This window comes from Electrophorus electricus, chromosome 7, assembly GCF_013358815.1.
Source record: "Electrophorus electricus isolate fEleEle1 chromosome 7, fEleEle1.pri, whole genome shotgun sequence".
In the NCBI taxonomy this organism is placed as follows: domain Eukaryota; kingdom Metazoa; phylum Chordata; class Actinopteri; order Gymnotiformes; family Gymnotidae; genus Electrophorus; species Electrophorus electricus.
The window spans coordinates 15,323,238-15,332,299 of record NC_049541.1 but is presented as its reverse complement, the minus strand read 5'-3'; the positions used below and the strand labels follow the sequence as shown (position 1 = coordinate 15,332,299).

Genomic DNA, 9,062 nt, shown 5'->3' with positions numbered 1-9,062 from the left:
ATATTTATGTGTGTGTGTGTGTGTGTGTGTGTGTATGTATATATGTATATGTGTATATATATATATATGTGTGTGTGTGTGTATGTATATATGTATATATGTGTGTGTGTGTGTGTGTATGTATATATGTATGTATATATATATATATATATATATATATATGTATGTATATATATATATATATATATATATATGTATGTATATATATGTATGTATATATATATATATATATATATGTATGTATGTGTATATATATATATATATATATATGTATGTATATATATATATATATATATATATATATATATATATATATATATATATATATATATATATATATATATATATGATAGATAGATAGATAGATAGATGTATATATATGATAGATAGATAGATAGATAGATGTATATTTGGATATACACACATACACACACTAATTTGGATCTATCTATCTATCACTCCGGCCCCACTTTCGGAGAGAAGTTGAACACTAGGTTTGGCAGGTGGGTCCACTGCTATTTAAAAAGTGTTATAATTAGTGATGTGGGGGTTAGTATTTGGCCAACTATCACATTTACTATAGGTGACCAAATTCTAAGGAGGCTGCACAGATTGGACTTCCCCTGAATGGGGGATGGAGTTCTGTTTGGGAGCTGCTGTTTTAGGACAGGTAAGGAGTGGCATGGTCCACATGGAGTGTATTGTCTCTGGCAGAGTCTCACCCACATCCAGACCACACACACCTGAGTTTCTTCTCAGTTTCTTCTCCCCTTCACCTAGCCTGCCCTGCTCTCTTTGATCATTCCATGTCATATGTAGTTAGATTTACATGCCCCCCCACGACAGGCCTCAGTTCAGGTTGGATTCTGGGGTTTGCGTGTGTGTTTTCTTGCCATCTTGACCTCAGTGTTTTGATTCCTGTCCTGCTGTCTCATTAAGTTAAAAGCTTTCCCTGGTTCTTCATCTTGTCTCTTTTTTTAGCTTGTTTTTCTAGAAAACTCTTTGGGCTCCAGAGACCTTTAAGAATGTGTGACACATGCTGTGGAATCCAGTGACATCAGGACAGACTGGCAACCTTGACAGAATACATTTAATCTGAGGCGAGAGAATCTTTTGTAGTCCCTGATGGGTTTGTAGGTCATAATTCTTAAGTGTCCAACAAGAACCAGATATTTGCGGCGTCTTTGAGGAACAGAAGGGAGCATCTAACAGCATTGATTCTGTGGGATGGTAAAGCAGTGGTCTGTGTTCTCTCCACAGACAAGACATCCATGGGTAGACCTAAAGCCAAAAGGCCCATTTCTAGTGACAGTAGTTCAAAGCTAAACTCACGCGCACACTCTTTCAGCAAACCACAATACATAATTTCCATTCATAAATTCTCTCTTCCATAACATTCTAATGCACATCAGTCAGCAGATTGCAAAGGGGCCATCTAACGAGGCTGCTTCACTCAAACCAGTTTGAAAGCATTCTTTTTACCCCATGCTGTTGTTTGACCAGATCCGACGCATGGCTTGACGCACTTCTCACACACGTGCTTCACAGAGGCGCGGTGTATGGCTAATCTCGCCATACTCTGGGAAGTTGCATGAGCGAAGCGGAAGTGGCCCACAGGCAGCGCCGGGCACGTGGGCGGGCCCGGTGCATGGGAAGCGCTGCCAAACGGGGCCCATTCAGGAAGCTGTGGCAGTGTGGCATGGTCCAGACTCGCAGACAATGTGTGGCCACTTCGCCTGCCCGAGACGGCAGGCGAGAGGCTGATTGCAGGCTTCCTGTCCCCGGCACGGGAGCGCTGTCTGGTCAACACCTCCAAATGACCTTGTAACCCCGTCTGGACTGATGAAAGGAACACTAACAAGGAGAGAGAGAGAGAGAGAGCGAGAGAGAGAGAGAGGGAGAGAGAGATAGATAGGGAAAAGGGTGAGAGGGTGTGTGCATGTACAAAGATTTAAAGGCTTTTTTCTGCCCCCTGCCATTTTGTCTGCTTTGTTTATCGCCCTCTGCCCTTTTCTCTTGAACTGGATCTCTCCCTATAATCAGCCTGAAAAGATTGGACAAGAGGCAGGGCGGACTGGCTTCACTGAGACAGGGCCCGAGGACTTGTGGTCGCAATATTCTCCTCACGTGAAACTGATGTCTGCATGCCTGGACTGTCTCGTCTTCCCCGCTGGAATCCAATTTTCCCTCTACCCCAACCACGTGGGCTGAGTGAGGGCCCCCTCCACTGCCGGTGTGCGCCGTGAACAAGAGCTGAGCTCTGGGCTTTGGCGCCGGGCCGAACTGGGACTTCTCACCGAGCCCACGCCGTTCCCACACACTCCCCTGCAGCTTAAGTGAGGAGTGTTTTGGCCTCAAGCCTTAAGCCGCCTAATGACTGATGACCTGATGGTTCTACTAACTATATGATACCTGTGGTGACATCACATGTGGTGAACAGGAAATTAATGTTTAAAGGCAATGCCTTTATGGTGTAACGTTTTGGGAAACATAATAAATATACAGCCAAGTGTATTGGAGTATGTGTAGATTTCACTAGTATTTCACTAGCTGTGTCTATATGCACACTGTCCTTCTCACGTAAGGCCTGTATTTTTGGGAAGTGCGAATGTTTGTTAAATAAAATCAGGTAAAACCATGAAGGGCAGCTGACCCTGCTCACCGGATATGAGTACATATATTTATAGCTAATGCAGGTTTCACCCTTTAACACTGTTACACGGGTGGGGACATGCATGCTCATGTGTAGGTGTGTGTGTATTTGTGTGTGTGTGCATATGTGAGTACGAGCATTTGTTTTCTGCAGCCTCACCACCACTCTCCCCACTGCAGCTATAAAAAAGTCTCTCTTGGCCAAGCGTGCAAGTTTAACAAGGTCAAGAAACTGTGTGATTAGATAGTGTATTTGATTAAGGGCCCAGTCACCTCCCCCCCACACACCCTCACCCTCACCCCCACCCCCACCCCCACACCCGCACCATGCTGGGGTTGGCCAGCCTAAGCCAGCCATGAGTGTTACTCATTAACCCTTGAGGGATCTGTGACCTAACCAAGGACGATGGTGGCTTTCAGCCAGCCTCTCTGCAGGCTCTCCTCTCCAAGCTCACGCACCACAACAGAGGCCAGCTTCAGCCATGCAGCACACCGCTCCATGAGTTGCCATTTAGAACTGTGCATTTTTAACTGCAAGCTCTCAAAGTCTAATGTATCTTGGACCTTTTGGCAAATGGAAGCGTTTGCACTTCACTGGCCTTGATCTAGTTTGAGCCCGTCTGCAAAAGGTTGGGGTTGGGGAACAGGCCGGCTTTGTTACTTGCTATCTGCATTTTTATTTATTTTTTTAAATATCTACAAGCCTGGATGAGGCTCAGTAGATCAGAAAAGAGTAGGAACAGAAGAAGCCTTGCCTTGGAAAAATGTACCTTCCTCCAGCTTTGATTATATTAGTAGGAGGGTTACTAATGAAGTTAATAGAGGTGGTGCTTTCACCTAAATGATGGCAAAGTCTATGAATTTGCCAAGGGAACGTTAAGAGATGACAGCATATTTTTCAACCCTGAGAGGAAAGTGCTTTTCAGTAATACAAATAAGCAAGTAGCGAAGCTTGTGGTTTTCAGACAGTTATTTTTGCAAAGGATTTACAATCAAGTGCTAAACACAACAAATTTAGATAAGTAAAAGTATGTCAATTTGTCCAATTATTTATAACCCCATGAAATGGAAGGAACTGTAGGAACTGTGATCCTATATAATTTCCTCAGTATAGATTGATACCCCTTGAATTATAGCTTTACCTTCAGCTATTGTTAAATTTTAAATCCAATGTTCTGAAGCGCAGAAACAAAGCACAAAATGCACAAATCACTGTCAAGTTGTATATAGACTGCAGTGGACATTAGTGTCTGATCTCTTATGATCTTCAGCATATGCACTTGATCCTGGTGGTTATTAGGTTAAAAAAAAAAAAAAAAAAAAATGACGTGAAGTCTCATGTTAAAGAGGAACTTGGTGAGAGTGTGGATACGTAGCCTGACAATGTGGTTACAATAAAGCAGAGGTGTCAGATCGGGGGGTGAGTCATGGTGCAGTGGTGGCGTGTACATAGACAAGTGCTCTGACACTTGCCCTCATGCTCAGAAAGAATTGGAACGACGTGACTGGCTATGACACGTTGGCTGCCCTTTTCAGACCTGCATCACAATCACATGCTGCTGCTTCAGTGTTTCTCCTACTGAGCATTTGCTATTTTTATCAACTATTTTACCAACTAAGCATTTACTAGTGTATCGAAACTTTATGTAGTTCCAGGTACAGATTTGCTCTAATCTCAAGTTGGTTCTTTGAGTTGAGGGAAGTAGTCCTCCAAGAGTTGTCTGTTCCATCTTGCAAATGTAGAACAGCACTTAAAAACCTAATTTTAAACACGTTTGTGCTTTGCCTAGATTGAAATGGGCAAAGATTATTTCACAGGATCTGAAAGCTCACACTTCCTATAGAAGAACTGAAATTCCACAGCATAGACTACCTCTCTGTCTACCTCTTCTCTCAGCCTCTCCCACTCCCAGAGGGGGGATCTCTGTCTCTTTCTTGTCTCCTCTCGTCTCCCTCTCCCCCTGTGTTTCTCCCCCCTTTCCTCCGTTGTTCCATGTAAAGCAGATTTGCAGCTCTCACTGCTTTTGGCTGGAATCATATTAACCACCTGTTACTAATCCAGGGCCCTGAATGGATGAGTGGGAGTCGCGTGTGCCGCCTGTGGTTCAGACATGCCTCAGCTCTGAGCGGGCACCTTCTCCCCAGGCGATGAACCGGAGACTGTCCCCTACCATGGAGACATGCTTGAGCATGTGCTGCTAGAAAAATTAAAATGCCAGGAAAAAAAACACTGTTCGCGCGCGCACACATGCACACTTTCGCCCCACTCCTCCTCGAATAGCACGTTATGGTTGCGTGGGCAGGGCAGCTATATTCTGAGGGCATCATTCACTGAACTAATTTTAAAAAGGCAGGCATTATTTCAGGTGGAAATGAGTTCTTGAACGTGCTACTACTCTGTGGTTTTCCGAGGCTCTGTGCAAAGGCTCAGATGATCCGGGTGGGGTTGCAAAATGTCATGCAGTTAGCGCTCAACAGTCATTAGTTAGTGAGCTATCATCAAACCATTTCCTGTAAAATTTTCTCCTTAAGCTCTCTGTATCAGGTGCCTGTGTGGGCCTCGTCTACAGCCCACATCAGTGAGCCCTCACCCTTCGTTTGATCATACAGCTTTGTAAAAATTGTGCAGGGGTCCCTATATTTCAGTAGGATAAGTGGTAATTGTATGCATTGGTTCTAATAGCAAGTTCAAGTCCAGCTAATGGGCCTTTTGGCAATGGCTTTACGTTACTACACATGCCACTACAGGGAAAAGAAATGAGAGGAGCGAAAAGATATATCATGACAACAACAACAAAAAAAAGCTTCTCCGAGACAAACTCAAGATTAAAAACCATTGCTCAGACATTGCGCAGCCAAAACTTGTTGCCAGGCGACTACAGCATGGCCTTTCAGAGGGCTGTCCGTCCTTAAATAAACGGAGCTGGAGCCTGCTGTCTCTACCCTGACCACAGCCTCTAACCACAACTCACACGGCGGCCTCCACTCCTGCTCCAGCCACTGCAGGCTGCTCCTCTGAGGAAGGGCCTGATGGGAGGCCCTCTCCCTCTCCTTCTCTCCCTCTCCTTCTCTCTCTCTTTCTCTCTGGGTCTCCAGGCTAAATTACAAAACAAAAGATCAGGACAACTGGAATACAACTAGGAATGGGTACTGGAGGTTAGGAAAATATACCTTCTGAGACCAGTCCTGTGCCTTTAAGCAAAATGTGAATGCTTTTGAGCTAAGGAGTATAATATTTTAGTTCACTTTTTCATTCATCAGAAAACATGAATTAGCAAACTCTGAAGAAAAAGAACTTTGAAAAAAAGCTTATACACTCAAGAAGTTGTCCCATGCCAGAAAAGACAAACATAAAATATGATGTTTGTTTTGAGCACAGGCATTAAAGAATGTCAAAATATTTAACATGAGTAAGTAAGTTTCCTGAGTCAAAAAGTGGTGTTTCCCAAACAAGACCAAATGCTGAGGAGCATCTTACACATTCTTTGCTGTTGTCCAGCACAGCTATGGCAAGGTTGGAGTGGAGTGGCTCCCTGGTGAGCTGTGGAAGGCGTTAGTCACGGGCTGCTGCCCCTCCCTTTATACGATATGGCTCTTCTGGGAAGGCTGGTTGTTTAGAACTGATCACAGGGATGACATCACTTGCCTAACACGGATCCTTATGTCACTGCTCCAACACCCAGACACTCCTGGGCCCTGGGTGTTTGCGTTTCTGGACCATATTTGTGGGCTTATGAGGTCATCGCTCTCACCGGCCTGTTTGTGTGGCTGTTTGGTATATCAGTACAGCTGGTGTTTGGGTCTCCGCCCAAGGTTTTGTATACCATGAGGGTGTGTTTGTATAAGGGATATAACACGCATGTTTGTTTGTGGGTGTGTTTGTGTGGATGTGGGTGTGGGTATAAGGGTGTGTGTATGCGTGCGTGCATGAGGGCTGTCATCAAGGCTCAGGAATGATTAAGTTTACCAGTTGGCTCACATGCCATTAAAGACATTATGTCAAAGTGACTAAACTCCTTTTTCAAGAATGCCTTGCCCCTTGTTTGCTGGCACTGAGCAAACGACTTACTATCACTACAAAGACAGGCTTCTGTCTGTAAGCAGACATGCAAGTTAGAGACACGTGCTATGTTTCATTGTCAGTTGGTCTGTAGGCACAATTCCAGTTTGACAGTAAAAGTGTCTCAATTTACTCACAGATTATTGCATTTAATTTTGTGGTTTAACAGCATCAGACAGCCATGCACTTAATTTATGTCACACCCTTGCTTTAGATTTAAAGATTTAAAACACTGATGCTCATCTAGAAAGCCAAAGCTAGACCAGCTCCCACATAGCTAAAAGCTCTAATCAAACCCCGTTCTGAGCCACACTGCCTTTGAGCCTCTAATACGGCTCATCTTGAACCACCATCCGTCCAAATACAAAGAGGACATGAATCAGGACTGTACTGGTGATAGAAGTACTTCCCCTGGCTGTCTGTACAGCTAAGACACTGGCTGTCTTCAAACGAAGACCTGAAGGCTCATCTCTCTGACTCACTGAGCACTTAAATATGCCCTTAAAAAACAAACCCCCTTTTACTGTCTTCTTTCCCGCTTTATCAAGGGCTTTGGGCTGATAGTATTCTTGACACTAGCCTATCTATGCTAGGAGGATACGTTTTTGATTGAGACAAAGCAGTTCTGTAAGTCACGCTGGACAAGGGTGTTTGCCAAATGCTATAAATGTAAATGAAAATGTATTTTATCTTGTGTTGCGTTATTGCTGTGTATTGTTAACATTTTGGCCAGGAAGTGACTTGGGGTTCATCTGTAATTTTGATGATACAAACTTTGATTTCCACACAACACTTTTTATGTCTGGTGCTTTAATGGGCCTGTGTGCAGAAAGAGGCTGGTAGTTAGTATTGTTAATACAGGCATGCAGGCTTGTGATATTAGGCAGTCACTGAACTCTAAGACCAAGTTTTTTTTTCGAGGACTTTAACTTAGGCTCACAGGTCCTAGAGTGCAACATGTGCTGAAAGATGGGAAACACTGAACTGTGCTGTACTCTGGTCTCCAGAAGCAGAGAGCGCTGCACCGTAGCTCTCTGTAGCAACACCATCCAAAGGTAACAGAGGAGTTTTTCTTTGTTTTTGCATTTTTTATTTATTTTTTTGGTTGGGACTGATAACAGCCCTCAGAGGACAGCTGACATTTTTAAGCCAAGTCTGGAAAGTCCGGTAGAGTGAGTACTTAAATTTATGGGAATAAAGCAGTAGTCTGGGGAACTTGTGGATCGACCAGTGGGTCTAAGAGACGCTCCAGCCCTGTCAGACCCTAACCAAAACACCAGAGGAAAAGCTGAGTAGTGGTTGTTTCTGTTTCAGTTCTGTTGGCAGTGCACTTAATAATAGCTGCCCAGAGACTCATACTCTAATAATGAAGCAGGTGGGAATGGAAGGAGATAAATAAATAGGTTTGCTATCTGACAATGTGATCATGACACACAGTGTTCGTTTTTGATTACAATGGGCGTTGTGCACATAGGGCAACATGGGTATTGGTCTTGAGTTTCTACATTGTAATCAATCATATTAGACATATTGTTGAACTTCTGTTAATGTCTTAAACACAAGGCATATTATTCAGTAACGTCTGTGGTAATGATTTATTTATTAACTACCTTGAAAGGTATGTAGTTACGTGAGTGAGGATTGAGAGTCTGAACACATTGCTGAATCCTTGGGGTGTAAGTGGTTAAAGACTTTGATGCTATAGTGGACAGAAAAAATGAGCCTATTTCTACCAATACTCCCTAAATAGCATATATTAATATAGGAGCTTAAGGGAAGTGCTGTCCTCAGCGAACTGATAGATCACCTGTTAAACACTCAAGGAATGTAAAAAGCCTCTTTTAAGTCAGAATGACAGTATCACCGCTTCCTTAATCTCCCATATGAAACCTATCAACCCTCCATGCCCAGAGGCCAGTTGCTTTTAAACAAAATGCTCAGTTCATACAGGCTCAATGAAGTGGATTGACTGTTTACCTCATTTGCAGTACTACCAGAGGGGAATTGCCTGGTGCTTACTAAGCCTGTGCTTTTTTTAAAACAGGCATTACGTAGTGCCAGAGTGTGGTCTATGGCTGCAGTGCCAGTTTTAAACCTCAGGACTGTGATGTGGAAATAAAACACTAGTATTTGCCAGTGCTAAATATGTCTGGTAATAACCGAGACTGTCTGAAAATAGAACGGGTAGGGTATCATTATCATTAATGAAGTATAAATTTGTCGTTTGCTTCACATCAGAATACAGAGGGCATTTTAGGAGTTCCAGGGTCTTACAGGGGGTAATTGCTGCATGGAACCCCCATACTTCAGAAAGGATGATTGTTATTTTTTTTGCTTTCTTTCTTTCGAT

The 9,062-nt window shown here is 43.4% G+C and overlaps 1 long non-coding RNA gene across 1 annotated transcript; it reads right to left on the bottom strand.

Annotated features, from left to right (window-relative positions):
* Positions 1-1,072: 1,072 nt before the first annotated feature.
* LOC113572563 lies at positions 1,073-6,220 on the bottom strand. The gene is made up of 2 exons (XR_003410123.2): positions 6,131-6,220; positions 1,073-1,854 (listed from the first exon to the last, which is right to left on the bottom strand). It is a non-coding gene; the product is annotated as an uncharacterized LOC113572563 (long non-coding RNA).
* Between the last annotated feature and the right edge of the window lie 2,842 nt (positions 6,221-9,062).